A 16,100-nucleotide genomic window follows, 5' to 3' on the forward strand; every position below is an offset into this window, starting at 1 on the left:
GTGTAACATATGTTCACACTGAAGGTGAAGTTTATGTGTTAAAATACTTTCACACTCACCTGTTCTCAGTGCAGCTGCTCCATCCATCCATGTTCATCACTGGATGAAGTTACAACATTTATTTTTCTCAACCAAGCTTCATTTTTTGGATCTGAATAAACAGACCAATCAGAAAGCAGCATTTGGCAACAAATGTGCTTTTGCTTCAGACACAGCTGTGGCTGCTCCGTGTCGGCCAACAGCAGCTCAAACTGTCCGACTGGCAGCACGAAAGCTTCGACTCCGGGATCGAACCAGGAAACCTGCTGCTCCCTGCTCCTCACATTCAATTCAATTTTCACAACAGCAGCCGCCTCAATGCGCTTTATATTCTAAGGTAGACCCTGAAAGTGGGAAGGAAAAACTCCCTTTTAACAGGAAGAAACCTCCGGCAGAACCAGGCTCAGGGAGGGGCGGGGCCATCTGCTGTGATTGGTTGGGGTGAGAGAAAGAAGACAGGATAAAGACATGGATTAATCCTGAATTTCCGTTTCTTCCTTTTCTGGTTCAGAACCATCAGGACCAGCTCATCATGGCAACGCGTTCGCCAAAGCGTTCGGTGCGTATTCGTGTTACACGGTGAGTTCATCTGCTGGAAATGTGAATTTTGTGTTGCAAAGGACCAATTTGTGCTCAAAACGCCCTGTGAAACAAATTCATCCTGTGAAACTGTCAGTTGAGCAGCTACAACTAGCCGAGATGAGGAGCGTGAGTGGGCGTGGTCAGCTGTGGGGGTCAAATTAGAGCGGCACTGGAACTAGCCGCAGTGTTTCACTGCAGGGCGGCACTGAGGACCAGCGGTTCCCCGTGCAGTGATACCAATGGTGGGTTAACTGGTGATCCTGAGAGGGCCATACGGGAATGTGAAAGGTCACCTGATCAGGGTGTCCTCGCCCCGCGGTGCTGAACTGGGTGACCGCGGCTCACGACTGTGGTCATGTGATCACATAACCGCAGCCATGATTATCATGGCAGTGACTCGACTTCAGGCCACTTTGCTCCCGAAGGCCGCGGCGTCTCCAGAAGTTCTGCAGGTGCACTCATGCATCACAGAATCACAGACGAGAGCAGACGTGCAGCTGGAGCAGTCGCCTCCTCACAGCTGCAGCCAGTGGCTGCACGCTGCCAGAGATCGGCCTTTTTAGCACAGTAACGAGCAACAAATGCATCGTCTCTCTTCCTGCTGATCGTGCGCTCTGGTTCCCTAAACTGACTCAGGTGCAGCAGAACCGAACCAGCCTGGCGCACGACTCGGGCCCGCCTCGTGTTGTGCAACTTTACGCTGCGTAGAACGTGGACCGGGCGGATGCGACGGATCTGTGAGATCAACAGAAGAGTTGCAGGCAGCACTGACGACTTTCAGAAGGACGCTTTCCAACAAAATTATGCAGTGCGCCATCAAAGTGGTATGCATCCACTTTAACAAGGACTCTTTGTTTTATTCTGTTGCTCTCCATGTGTCATTAACTTAAATGCCCTATAAATACCATTGAAATATTAAATTGGCATTACTCTGCCATATTTTTATCATCTCTGAGGCTGTTTCTGCTGCTTTTATAGCGCGAGGGAGTGGAAGGAAAGAAGAAAAGAAGAACTGAGGCTCTGCCAGCTTCTTTTCCGTCCCTGCAACAGTCTGATGGTGAGTTCTGTTCATTTCACTCAGGGCACTTTGTGTTGATGGCTCACTGTGCACATAAGAAGCGTGCGGTGCAGGAAATAATTGTTCTTTTCATGGTAAGAAAGGCCATATCAATTAAGGGTAAACAGTCTCCTTAGTTATTACAGTACATCTCAGTGGTGCGCCTTCGTCTGTGTTCCCCTGCTTCCTCCACTCGGTCCACAATCTGTATTTAAGCCTTGTGATGTTCTGAGCAGCTTTTCAAATAAAAACACTCACAATATCTGCTTATTTGTGACACTGCGTGTAAAGGCTGCGCAGGGAAACCGAGGAGATGACGTTTTTTAAACGTCTTCAAAGAAACTCTCGGTTTTCTTCTTTAAAGCGCTTCTTTGAGCGTCTCGTGATTTAACCAATTACAACAGTCAGTCCGCGCCTTTGTTTCTCAGAAGCTTCCGGCCGTGTGCTGCAGGCCTATTATTTCTCATTGCCTGGGGACTTTAACTTAAAAGGAAGCTGTCATATTATAAAGGAGAAGAGTAGCCGCGGGTCATCGGGGTGCACGCCGATATTTGAAATACAAACACGTATGCTTCTTCACTGCCAGACGAGTTTCCGCTGTTCCTGCCCACCACACGGCTTTTAAGTCTAAATCCATGTTAGGCGTGACTGCGAATGTTCACGTGCGTTTTATTAAGTATGTGCGTCGCAACTGTTCAACGGGCCGTCATTCGACATCCGGCGATGCTCGGCCGATGGCCCGCGCTGGCGGCTGTGGTGGTACAGAACTGCCCGCCATGACAGTTAAAAGTATAAATCGTACATCTTTCATTGTTTCAAAGAGAAAACATACACAGCAGTCTGGGAAATGTACACCAGGATTATGTGAGAGATTTAAAAGGCAACAAAGAACCAGGAAATGTTGCGATTCAGGAAAATATCATTCATCAAGGTCCTGCTGGTGGAGCCTTTATTACTTTCTCTTTATGCTGGAAGTGGGAAAAACTCCCCACCGTCCTCCTGTGCCATCGCGCTCACACCGAGTGAAATAACACGAGCGATCCGCGTCCACAAAGGGAATCTCCTCCACTTTAGAGGTAAGTGTAGTCGGCATTGTTAGGGTGGCGTTAGGGTTGCTCGTTCAAATTTGGGCAGTGACGTGTGAAAGTGACGTGAGGAAAGAGCAGTCGTGTCTATTTGTGAATGTTTCATGTTTTTTTATTGGCTTCCTGCGCAGAGCTGCGCGTGTGCAGGATACTGCTGAACGGCATGCTGGGTAATATTAGCTAGCTAGGTAGTCGTCTGCAACCAGCTGAGAGGCGTTATTGCTGATTTTGTCCTGTCTGAGGTCACTCTTGGCTGTGGGCGGGGCTTAACAATGAGCCAGGTGGAGGTGGGTAACACTGCAGGCTAACCTGAGATCCTTTCAGCTGCTGACTTTGGCAGCAAACATAAAATCTGCACTGTAACAAATGAAAAGTAGAAAATGACAAAAATAAAGACAAACTATTTGTTTCAAATATATTTTATTAGGAGCAAGTATCATGGTTGTTACAAATTGATAGAACTTATGCCCCTTTTTTCTCTAAGCTAACAAAACAGACAAATAAACAAAAGAAAAAAAACAAAAACGAGTAAAGGTAAAGTAAGTAAGGTAAGTAAAGGGTGCCAGATTAATTCAAAGTCTTTTACATTATCATTCATGGTATATCTTATTTTTTTCAAGATGATTATTTTTATTTATTTATTTATTTATTTTTTGAAAAAATGAAGACAAACTAAAGTAGAAATCAAAACATTTACAATTTTTCAAAAGTAAAGTCTTGTTAAATGAAAATATTTCAATCATCAAAAGCATAAAAGAAAACAACAGAAAGCTGGCGCATCGGCGCCGTGCTGACATGTCTCCGACATGTTTGATGGCGGGGACTCTGCTCTGGTCTTGCTTGTGTCTTCTGGTCAGTACGAAGCTACGAGGACGTGTGACCCTGGAAGAGTCCACGCTGATTGTTGTTTGATCTCAGGCTCTGCAGCGGCTCGTGTCTAACACAGGAGGAGGTGCGGCGGCTACGCTGTGGTCCTGGGTTTGGTTCCCTCAGGACTCCGGCTTCCTCCTGGGTGTCCTGTGTCTCTGTGGTAGCATGTGATGCACTGGCGACCTGCCCAGGTATACCCACCTCTCACCCTATGACAGCTGGACAGCCCCCCCCCCCCCCCCCCCCCCCCCCCCCCGCCCCCGTGACCCTTAAACGGGAGAAAATGGGTGGATGGATGTTAGAACTGGGTCGTCTATCGGGAGGTCGTATGTCAGTAGCAAAGAGATGATCATTACCACTTTATTATAGTTAATGGATGAAGAGGAGTGATAGTGTTTCACGATGGCGTTGGCCTTTGACCCCTCTCATGTACGCAGCTGGATCAAGATGAGTGGTCTGACGGCTGCGAGTGGGAGGAGGAGAGTCTGCGAGATAATGAGAGCGCAGCCTAAAACATGTACAATATGTAATTTTATGTCGAAACAGAGATTTATGAAGATTTCAGCTGCGCTGATGATGATTAGTTCATAATGTTTGATTCAGATTTAAAGGAGGCGCTGATATCTCATCCTGACTGTAAAACACTCACAGTTTATTCTATGGAAATAAACCCGTTCAGCTGTTTTTCCTTCATTAAAGTCATGTTGGGTCTGGTGTGATGAGTACCTTCTGTTGGCCAGTGCTAACTAATGTTTGCTATAAATACTGCTGTGCTCCTGCCATCACTGAGTCAATACATCACTGATCTGTTATTTAATTACACTTTATTTGAGCATCAGTAGCATTTCCATAACCCTGTATCTGCCCTGATCAGAGTGGCCGCTGTTTACTGAAAGTTACACAGATCTGCTTTAAGTAAGCAGCACTACTGTAGAGACATTAAATATATTTATGGATTTATTCATTTTGTTTTTATTTAATTCCTTTGACTGTGTGGAGCTGACGTGCACGCTCTCAGATTTAATTCAAGTTGCATGTGACACGAGTCTTCCTGCTGTGCTGTTTATCGCACTTACATTCACTGCTTTATATCTTTATATATAAAGTAAACGGCTGGGACAGACTCCATCCATCTCTTCAGCTCTTCAAATAAAACCATCGCCCCGCAGACGCTTTCAAGGAATTCTGAAATAAATAGAAGGTTGGAGGTTAGCCTATAATTAGCTAAGACAGCTGGGTCAAGTGATGGCTTTTTACGTGGTTTAATTAGCGCCACCTTAAAGGCCTGTGGTACTGTGGTTGCCTGTTAATAGAGATAAATTGAGCTTATTTAAGACTGACGTATTAATGAAAGATAAGACTTGTGTGAATGGTTTTGTCTAAAAAGGGATGTGGTCGAAAAACGAAGAAAAACATAAAGTTTGAGTTTGATTTATTTTTAGCTGGTCTGCGGGCAGATACCAGGTTTTTAGGGTTATTCTGTTGAAATAAATAATAAAGGTCTGTATTAAAATGAGCTGCAGGTCCGTGCCTATTGTAAACAGCAATTAGATTGTGGGAACAAACCTGAGAGTGGCTCAATGGGACCAGTTGCCTGAGGGATGGTGCTTGACTGGGGACATGGCGGCTGGGTTGTTTGCTGACGACGTACGAGAACCTGCTCTGTAAGGGTGTCGTCCGGCCTTCCAGTTGTCTTTAAATGTCACCCTGTAGTCGCTGCGACCTGACGACAGGCGAGTGAACCGAGAATAGGAGAGCGTGACAGTTCAGAGACTCAAGGACCGTCGAGAGATGGACAAAGTCTTGTTTAGCATCAGATACTGATAGCAGATATTGTTTGTTCAACTTAGGATGGTCCTGTATAATCTCTGGGATTTTACCAGCTAATAGCGAGCATCAGGGACAGAGTATGTTAATGCCGTCTTCGTCCTGGAGTCTCCTGTATTTTAACGCAATTATCTGACCAATAACGAGACGACGGTAAATTCTAGGACGTTACTTATTAAGAGGTATCTGCGTCTGCGGGGATACCAAATATCACTTCAAATCAGCGATGCAGCCACCGATTAACGATTAGGTCCTGCCTTTTAAAGGTGGAAAGCTGACGACGTGAGAAACGTCCTCGCAGACTTAACTTCCAAGTGTCCGGGGAGAGAAGAAGGTCGCGGATTAGAAGCGACCTCGGTGTAATCGCCGCATTCCTGTCCCACCATCCAGGCTGCGAGCGTGTGACTGACTGCTGCCAAGTGTGGCCTTATGCTTTCTGTCACCGTGCCAGCTGCAACATCCTCTGCAGGGCCCCAAAATGATGCATCTCCTTTGATACATTCTTAAGCACACATCAGACACAGTCAAATATTAATCTGCCGTGCTCGCTGGCCAAACAACATCTGTCTCAAAACATGAACTTACATTCTCAGTTTGTCTTTTTTGGCTTGCAAAAATATGCCCCTGCATCTTTAGAACATCCATCCACACAGCGATGCGTATGTTTGCGCAGTTATTTACCAATTCATAAAAATTCAAATACTCGGAATAAAATGTAGCAAACAGAGGAGCAACCATAAGCATGAAAACACATCAGATTTATTCTGCCTGCCTTGTTTACCGGTTCACGGAACACTGCATGCAAACAGAATGCAAATGCTTCTGATTGAATCAGGTGATGCCGAGGTAATTGTATTTGGAGAAATGTCCAAGATTTTTTTTCATCATTATCAGTGGGGGGTTTTCTTTATGAAATCCATCTTAAACAAAAGCTATCATCACTCCCGAGCCTTGTGATCTTCCTTTGTCACATGCGGATGTGGATGCGTCTTTAATTTCCTTTCAATTAAAAGTAAATATACGCCTTTATTTTTTTCCCCCACTGTGAAATCCAAACAAGAGGAGTCAACATGAGCAGACAGGTGAGGAATATTCATTTATATTTGCCTGCCATTTTCCTTTTTTTTTTTTATTGTTGATGCTGATGATGTGATTCAACAGGCAGCGGTGTGCCTGCGTGCCTTCGTGCCTTCCATCAAACACACCCACGAGTTTGTAAGCAGCGGAAAAAAAGGAAAAGCGGGAGAGGAAAAAAAGAAATCCTCCCTGCCAGCTTGTCTTGTTCAGAGCTGGATGGGATAGACAAACAAACACCAAACAAGCGCAACACAACACAAACTTTACTTCATCATTAAATGGCTGTTAATCCGTGTCTCCCGTGGCTACAGTTGCTTTGATCAGAGCAAAATTGTCACAACTTTTTCCTTTCTTCTCGTCGTCTCGTCGCTCGTAATTGACGGCGGTGTTTCTTATTGACAGTCCCGTTTAAACGCGCCTTACCTGTGCGCCGATGATATATCTGATAACGTGTAGGAAGGCTCATGCTGTTAATTAATTGGTAATTAAAATCATTTTTCCGTTTCTAGCACCAGTCTCGCTGACACTGATGGCAGGTAGCGCTAATGCAAGCCTTTTAATGGTTTTACTGCTTCTGCCTCCATTAATCGTCCTCATGCTCGTGGGTGTTTCTGCCGTAAAGCCGCCCGTCGGTTAGCGGACGCGTTTTGGAGCCTCAGCGTTAGCGATTTTTGTTTGTGGAGCCGGAAGAAGGGCCTGAAAAGACTTCTTAGCTAGCATAAGTGGGCTCAGTTGAACACAACACCGGCTAAGACCTAGCAAGTTTTTCGAGGTTTATTAAAGTCCTTTACAGTACTCCGGTATCTGTGCTCTAGTCTTCAATACACGCGAGACCCCCCACTCAAGACCAAGAGGAGATACAAGCCAAAGCAAACACCTTTGGCAAATTAGAGAGAGCCAAAGGTACCTTACCTCAAATCACTCAGGTTAGGGTTAGATGTCTAATGCCACTGTTGACCCTCCGCCTCCACCATGGAGCACCTGGTGGACACAGACTTAAATGCATTTGATGTGTTTATTTCATTAATGTTAACAGTTTTCTGTATTTTAAAGCCTCAGTGTTAGCGTTGGGGCTGCCATGTTAGAGAGCGGGTAGAGTGCTAAGCTGTCAGCTAATCCTAGCTAGCTTGGTTGTACAGCAGCATCCACAGACTGTATGGGAGCATCACAGATACCTGCTAATCAACTCTCAGGAACATTAAAATATATATTGGACGGCCTGTTCGTACAGTGACCTCACAGCAGCCATATTATTGGTCACATGATGTCATTAAAATGCTCCAACAGCACAAACACGGTCCAGAGGTTCGGTTTAGGTGAAGCTAGCAGACAGCTAGCAGCTACAGCCGTCTGTGTCACTGTCCGCATGTCAAAGAGGCCACGCCCCCTATTAATGTGAAGACCAAACAGTTTGTGTGTCAAGCTGTAAACATGGTTATTTCTGCTGTAACATTTCAACACGAGACTGACTCACTGCTGTCTCTGCTGGACGTCAGAGGAACTGCAGCTGTTGGCTCTGTCTGTTTTCAGCCTGGGAGGCTGCGGAGTGTTCAGAAGTACTTTTGTTTCTGTTCATATCATCACTGCTGCTTCTCCCAGTAAATAGTGCTGCTGAGCAGCAAATCCTCGGTGTTTACTCTGTTAAAATCCTTTTGCACGTTTGGCTTCCGTCACACAAACTGCATCCAAACTCGAATCAGTAGTAAAAAAACAAGACCGGATTAAATTTTCTCATTTCGCATCAGGAAGGACACTGGTTTACCTTAAGTAATACTGAGTCAAGGACTTGATTGAATTACACTGATGTCGTTACGAGGTCACATTTCAGTGTGTAATATGATATAAATTTAGTTATCCCCCCTCGGTCGCTCCCTGCCCTGAGCCGGGGACTCTTCTCTGTGCTTTTAGTCTCGTTCCTGCGCTCCACACCACATGATGGATGGTTCCATCCTTTACAAATGTTTTATTGCATCTGTCATTAGCCAGAGGTGGCACATGCATACTGGAAGAAGATGCATGTGTGTTGGCTGCCGGGCCACACATACAAACGCTGAGAATCAAACCTTGAATCCTCCAGTGCGCCGCTGTCTTTAAGGCTGCGGCAGAGGCCCGGGGTGAGTTATGGAGCGATATGAGCCGCCGCCTTTTCCCCGCTGCTGTTTTGTTGTTTTGACCCTGCGCTACGAGAAGACTTTTTTATTTTTTGAAAAACAGATCCCGGCTGTCCTGGATGGCTTTCAGGGTGGCGTCATGCGAAATGAAAAGAGGTGGCAGATTTTATTGAAGTTTGATTTAAAGAGGGGTGGGGTGGAGTGTGGAGGACACACAGAGGAAGAAAAGGCAGGAGAGGAAGATATCATAAATTATTTTACTCATATCCAGGCCTGCCGATGTATGCTGGTTTGGTAAATAATGCATCGCCCGGGTGCATAATTAGGACAACAACACTATTGTTTCCCCTCACTCACTCACGCTCCCAGTTAACCGTTGTTGGATTCTTCCTCCTCCCTAATGGATGTGCGGGCCACCTGATTGATCTGCAGAATAAGGGCAGCACACCTTTTCCTTTTTTTAAGATTCACGTTCAGATGTAAATGATATAGGTTATCACACGAATTCTCATTATCATTTAGACACCAAATAAGCAAAGGTAATGTGTCCTAGAACACAGGAGGTGCATCACCCCGGTAATGTTTGTCACCAGCGATGTAGGTTGGCTTCATTACGGTGCAAATGTCCCCGCCACTGATTCTAACGCAATGTGACAAAATGCAAAGCGCTGTTAAAAGAAAAGCAGGAAAGAAGACGGGAGGAGGAGGAGAAGGAGGTCATTATTTAATATACGTGTCTGAGCGCGTGCACGCGCGCGCGTCTTCCTCTCTCGGCTTTCTTCGGCTGCAGATAACACCTTTTGGAAGAACTGCCTTGAAGCATTATCCCCCCAGACATGATACATGGCTAATCTTCAGCTTTGAGCCATTACGCTACATTTATCTGTGACCCCCTCTCTCTTTATATCATTACAGTTAAAGTCCATAAAAGTGTGTTTAGACAAAGATGAAGGCATTACCTGCTCAGAAACCCCAAGTGCTATTAGAGGCTTAGGCCCCTGCCGGTGTGCACTGGATATTAAATATCCTTTATCTTAAACTCGCTCTCTGTCTCGCAGCGCTCAAGGTAAGCTGATATCTCACTCTGCTCTGCCTTATATTGCCATAGGCGTAATAAATACACAGATATCAATGGGCCCAGTTTGTCCCGGTCTCAAACGATTATGTGAGCCCTGCCTCCCCTTTATGTAGTGGGAGTAGCAGGAGAGCTTTTATTTATTTCCCTGGGAAGGTAAGAACAGATATAGTTACAAAGTCAGACACAGTGGAAAGGAAAACACACACAAAGTCACACTGAACGCTCACGGCAATCACCCAACGAGGAGCCGAGTGGGACGCGGGCCATCATATCGCTGCGCAGGACAAAGAGTTGACTTTATTGTCTTAAGGACATGTGTAATACAAACCAGGCCTCCCCCGGTAAAGTCACAATCAGCATCACGGTCCACACTCGACTGGGTCCTTTTGTGTGTGCTTTCTAACCTGAGCCAAGCTGGTCACGTCACTGTACGCCTGCCTCATTAAACCTGTGAGGCCATCGCACGGCAGCACAAAGGGACTCCACGTATCCCATTAAAAAAACTTTATGGCTTGTGGTCTGAGGGCACTGGGATTTTTACCGCTGTTTCTCTGTCATCTTTCATGCATTTGACACAGTTGCACTCTTTGTGTGCTACTACTGTATACTGTATACAGTACAATACAATACAGCACTGTCAGAAGTACAAACACAGTGTAGGTGACACCGTCAGGGTTCCTGAGGGTCATTAAAGTCTTCCAGAGTCTCCAAACGTTGTTTCACTGTGTGTTTATGTGTCTCAACACTGTTCTCACATCAATCTTAAAGTTACAGCGTGTAAACATTTCTCTGTTACATGTTAGTTGGTTGAAGTGTGCTGAGTTTTGTTTTCTTATCCCTCCTGTTCAGTGAATAATTTGGAGGGGTTGTCAGCCAATAGAGATTAAACTTAGGCTACACACCATAACGAGCCGGATCCGCCCCAGAGATTTTCCCTGTCTGCCAAAGGCTCTGCTGCTTACCTCAGCTGTAAATGTCCTACTTTACTTACTCTGGAAGAGGCTTTAAAACTTTGTGAAAGGAGTCCGATAGGATTTGATGAGACAGACAAGCGCATTTCTGACTGCTATACTGATGTGAGCTGTTGAGGGTATGTGCATGTGTCGTTAAGCGCTACTGTTTTTGCTGCTGTGAGCTACTATTAGCATCAGTTAGCTATTTTTTATTTATTTTATTTATTTATTTATTTTTATTAGATGCTGTTTTCGTGCTGTTAGCTATTGTTAGCCTTTATTAGCTGCTGTTTTTGTCCTGTGAGGTACTGTTAGCATCTGTTAGCTATTTTTAGCCTTTATTAGCTGCTGAGAGCTACTGTTAGCTTCTGTTAGCCATCGTTAGCCTTTATTAGCTGCTGTGTTTGCTGCTGTGCACTACTGTTAGCATCTGTTAGCTATTGTCAGCCTTTATTAGCTGCAGTCTTTGCTGCTCTGAGCTACTGTTAGCATCTGATAGCTATTGTTAGCCTTTATTAGCTGCTTTTTTGCTTGTTGTGAGCTGTTGTTAGTTTCTGTCAGCTATTGTTAGCCTTTATTAGCTGCTGTGAGCTACTGTTAGCTTCTGTTAGCTATCGTTAGCCTTTATTAGCTGCTGTTATTGTGCTGTGAGCTACTGTTAGCATCTCTTAGCTACTTTTTTAGCTTTTATTAGCTGGTGTTTTTGTGCTGTGAGCTACTGTTAGCGTCTCTTAGCTATTTTTAGCCTTTATTAGCTGCTGTTTTTGTGCTGTGAGCTACTGTTACCATCTCTTAGCTACTTTTTAGCTTTTATTAGCTGCTGTTTTGTGCTGTTAGCATCTGTTAGCTATTGTTAGCCTTTATTAGCTGCTGTTTGATCATGTTAGCCTCTACTTACTACTTTTAGCATCTGTTAGCTAGTGTTAGCCAGCGTTAGTGAAACTTTCTTTGAAGTGGATGTAAAATTGTTGAACTGAGATGCTTAGTGAATAAACTCGATGTGAGAATGTTATCATACTATTTATCAGAGGGATAGCGTGATTTTTATGTCAAACATTAGCTGGCATAATGTTAGCTTATAACCATCTGCTGTTGTTATTTTGCCAGCTCTTGTCAGCTCTTATATGCTTTTCTATGTTTATACTTTGTTCTGTACCTGTTTGATTTCACCCGGTCCTTAAAATGGTGTGTAATCAGTCAGTTTGTGTTTAGCTTTCCTTAAATACAATGCTACTACTGCACATTCACCTAATGTATATAATATATAAAGTTCTTTGTCTCTCCCCCCCTTGAAATAGAAATTCTTTAGAAATCACTGCCGGCCTTCGGGCCACTTAAAAGTTTTTTTTCTCACTTCCAGCATGACAAGCAAGTAAAGCAGGCTTTATCACAGACAGCGCAACATCCCATGATTAATCATATTCGCATACGGCAATCAACTCGAAGATGGACATCTGAAGGTAAAACAGTATTAAGTCAGAAGTTTGTCTCTTTTGAATAATGTTTTAACTTCTGTTCTGCTAACTCCTTTAGCCTATATGTGTGAAAACAGTTAAGCTAACAGAAGGTGCACAATTTGACCTTTACTGAATTCAGTGCCCAATGTGGAGGGTCATGTTAGGCTCGTGGGTGCACGTTGGAGAGTAAAACCCTCAGCCAGCTGCTGGAGCTGTTGGAGTGCTGCCGCTAACCGCGATGTCCAGATCAAAGTTTTGAGATTTCAGAAAACTCAGATCCTGACTGTCAGACATGTTTATCAGAGCCAGGAGTCGACTCAGCATGAGCTCTGTTTGACTGATGGATGACAGTAAAAAGCAGCTGAAACACTTCCTGTGTGCACACACCTTTAGCCTCCTCCCGCCCCTTCCTAATCTGTCCCTGGGGTTTTTGTCTCTGTAACGTTAACAGCGAGCGCGCAGCCTGCCGGACATTTAAGCTGAATTCTGCTGCACTCTTTAGTCCTGCTGAGCGAATTTCCGTTCGGGCTTTATGTCCCTTTACTGGAACAACTGTATTTCTTTCCCACTGCTCCGAGTCACTTTCACAACTTTCATTACCTCTCTGAGGGCAGGCGGAGCGCGCCGGCGGGGGAGATGGGTGAATATCGCCTAACTATAACCCGCCGTCCCCAGAGTGTGGAGGTCAATGAGATTAACCTATAGCTCCGTTTTCCTTCATTACGCACTCCAAATTACACCCACTTACAGACAAGAGACAGAAAGAGGAAATCGTATATGGGCTGATATCTATTTAAAATCTAATCCCTTTGGGTGAATTGCTCAGCCTTTCCATTTCTCTTATGTTTCTGCCTATTGCCTCCGGGCTCCGCTGTGCCGTGGTGCGCTGCGGCACCGTTCAGGAAGGTGCTATAACCTCGCCCCTGTTCATATTAACTTTAGATTCATCTGCGCTAATATAGGAGACACTTAGGATTATAACTCCCTCTTTTCTGCTGTTATTGCTCAGTTAAACATTACACGCTCGTAGCCTATTGCTCCGCTGGCATGCGCTCGCTCGGGTTATTTACTGTTGCTTCTTTTTCTAAGTGGGAGATTATCAGCGTCCAGATTGTCTTTTGTCCTCCCCGCTGCCCCGCCGTGTTTGGTGATTTAGCAGAAACGTATTGTATTGAGTTGTAAACACTATGTGGAGGGAGGATATATGTCCTGGTTTAGTGTTTCCTGTCTGTCGCTGAGGTTTGGCTTGGAATCTGGAGAAAGAGCAATTGTTCGCCAACACGCAACCACAACAAGACGTTTTATTATAGCTGACCCGCTCTCTGTATACAGCTTCTATAGCATGACGGATGCACGGCGCTCTGATCCGGGGAGACTCCGACGTGGTGCTCTGCAGGGACGCTGCCCTAATCAGATTTCACAATTTTGTTTTTGAATGTGGCTCACTTTAAGAATAATGTTCTCCATGATGTGTCGTGCAAACACTGCTCGGACAATAAGATAAACACTGGCTATAAACACGCTCTTTGATATGCAGCTAAACCGAGCTCCGACTGGATTATCTGATCCCAAACTGCAGGTGCACGGGTCGACATTTCATATGTCACAGCCAACAGTCTGGAAAATGACAGCATATACAAAACACAGGAAAGTTGCTTGGATAGAGAGGAAGTTAAAATGTGGCAGACATTATATACAGAGGGGTGGGCGGGGGGGCTGCTGCCCGTTGCTCCATCCACCTTTGTTTTCAGCGGTTTCAGAGATGACTCACGTGCTTCAAAGTCTTCTTTTGTGCCGTGTTTACTTTATTTTTTCTTTTGATAAAATTATATTTATTGGAGCCACTCGAGCGTCCTCACAGGCTGCAAGAATCAAACTTTCCATCCCAGCGTCACGCTGCTGCTGCTGCTGCTAGTTTTCAGGCTTTTACAGTGAATTTCATCTGAAAGCAGAGGACGATGGATTTTTGCTCTTTACTGCTGATTTTTAAAGATTCAGTCACCTCTAACCATCCCGACACGTGTTCTCCCAATGACTGAGTTGGCGGCCGCTCTGCAGAGAGTCCACGTCCTCCATCTGCAGCTGGTCCTGTTCTGTGAGCCGGGAGGGGGCGTGGTCAGTTTAACCAGAACATGCCGCAGGCGGAGAACCTGGAGAATAATCGCTGCTGTCTGCTACAACTACAATAATAAACGTCCGTGTGTCTCAGTCATTCAGACCTTTGAAAGGTTACCTGTAACCACAGGTGTGGTAAGGGTCAGCCACAGAAACCAGGGCAGTGCCTTAGGTGGGTCTTTATCACGTTTATGGTTTGGTTTTCATGTTATCTGCTAAATTTATCAGTGATACAGCCTCCGACTGAGGCTGTAAGTGATCACATGCAATTTATAATTTATTTAAAATTATATTTACCTATAAACGGCACACTACAATAAGGTAAAAGTAATTATACTGAAAGTAAATCAAAGTACTGCATGAGTCAAGTATTTTTCATTTTTATAGTAATTCTGAGGTAAAACAAACAAATTCTAAGTAAGTAAGTAAAAGTAAGTAAAACTTTGTTTATATAGCATCTTTCAAGATAAAAAATCACAAAGTGCTTCACAGAAGCTAAAACCTAAAAATAAAAATTGTATAATTTATTTAAAATCATATTTAAAATAAATTATAAAATACTTATGACAAACAAATTGTCATAAGTACTCAGACGAGTATTATGGAGTGGATTAATTCGGCCTTTTTACATCTTCACTTCATTATGCTGATGTGTGTGACGGATGCTCTGTTAGTCCTTTTATTTTCTTAAAAGTGCTTCCTCTTCAGGCAGGAAGAAGATCTTCAGTGTAAGATGGAGAAAAATTGTTTGTTTTCCTGCAAAACTAATGATGCAGAACTTAAAATTACTTACAGATTTCATGCATTAAATATAGTTACTTATCGTACCGATCGTGGCTCCAGAGTTGGGAGTTCGCCTTGTAATCGGAAGGTCGCCGGTTCGAGCTCCGGCTCGGACAGTCTCAGTTGTTGTGTCCTTGGGCAAGACACTTCGCCTACTGGTGTTGGTCAGAGGGGCCGATGGCGAGATATGGCAGCCTCGCCTCTGTCAGTCTGTCCCAGGGCGGCTGTGGCTACAACTGTAGCTGCCTCCACCAGTGTGTGAATGTGAGAGTGAATGGGTGGATGACTGGGTGTGTAAAGCGCTTTGGGAATAGTGGAATTGTAAAGCGCTTTATAAATGCAATCCACTATTACTTACACATGACCTAAAATTGAAGTATCACTTATTGTTTCCTGTACGCACATCATCACACTGCAGGCGAGTGTGTGCTGTATTATAAAGTGTAGATGTGAACATTTCAGATGAATCACCTGCTCTGGTACAGGTTAACCATTAGAGGAGCGGATCTGGAAGCGCTTCAGAATTCAAACCAAAATCAGCCAAACAGGAATGCTGTGAGAGACTAAAGACTGGATGAGTGAGTCTCACTTTGTCCAGATTGTGCATGGAGACAGCGATGACCACCGTACACATCGGTACATAAGACGTGGTGTGACAGGAGTAGCTGCTCGCACAGAGCGCCATCACTCACCTTTGGTGCTCATTTAGTTTCTAAGCAGCCTGAAATGTGATGAAACCTCTGAGCCCAGCGCGGAGCGTCGGGCGTTACTGCCGGGTGGATTTCAGAGGGGAAAGACGAAAAGCAGCTGAAGCCACGAGCAGAGTGTGATCTAAAACATCGGTTCATAAAACGTGCATCAGCAGTTTTACCTGGAGTGGATTCAGGGGGTAGCGTGTCCCCTCTGCAGGTTACCGAGGGTGCTCCTGTTTTAAGGTTTTCCATAAACAAAAGGAGCCGTGATTATAAGGACACATCGTGAGCGCGCTGCATGCCTCGGCCTAAATTGATGCTGTAGTTTTAATTATTTTACGCTCTTATCTGCGCTTCCTCTAAGCTGAAAGTTT

The 16,100-nt window shown here is 44.6% G+C and overlaps 1 protein-coding gene across 8 annotated transcripts in view; it reads left to right on the forward strand.

Moving 5' to 3' along the window:
• The first annotated feature begins 804 nt into the window (after positions 1-804).
• The window catches only part of znf536 (zinc finger protein 536), a 225,589-nt gene continuing 210,293 nt past the window's right edge, over positions 805-16,100 (forward strand). For 2 of the 8 annotated variants that reach the window (XM_085168923.1, XM_085168949.1), the window contains exons 1-2: positions 805-1,445; positions 1,600-1,678. The gene's annotated coding sequence lies outside the window, so the exon portion shown is untranslated. Of the gene's footprint in view, positions 1,446-1,599; positions 1,679-10,457; positions 10,817-10,978; positions 11,865-12,039; positions 12,162-16,100 lie in introns of those variants that run through there. The other 6 variants (XM_085168907.1, XM_085168940.1, XM_085168894.1 and 3 more) reach the window with 4 other exon arrangements.

The sequence above is a fragment of the Neolamprologus multifasciatus genome, chromosome 1 (assembly GCF_963576455.1).
Source record: "Neolamprologus multifasciatus chromosome 1, fNeoMul1.2, whole genome shotgun sequence".
In the NCBI taxonomy this organism is placed as follows: domain Eukaryota; kingdom Metazoa; phylum Chordata; class Actinopteri; order Cichliformes; family Cichlidae; genus Neolamprologus; species Neolamprologus multifasciatus.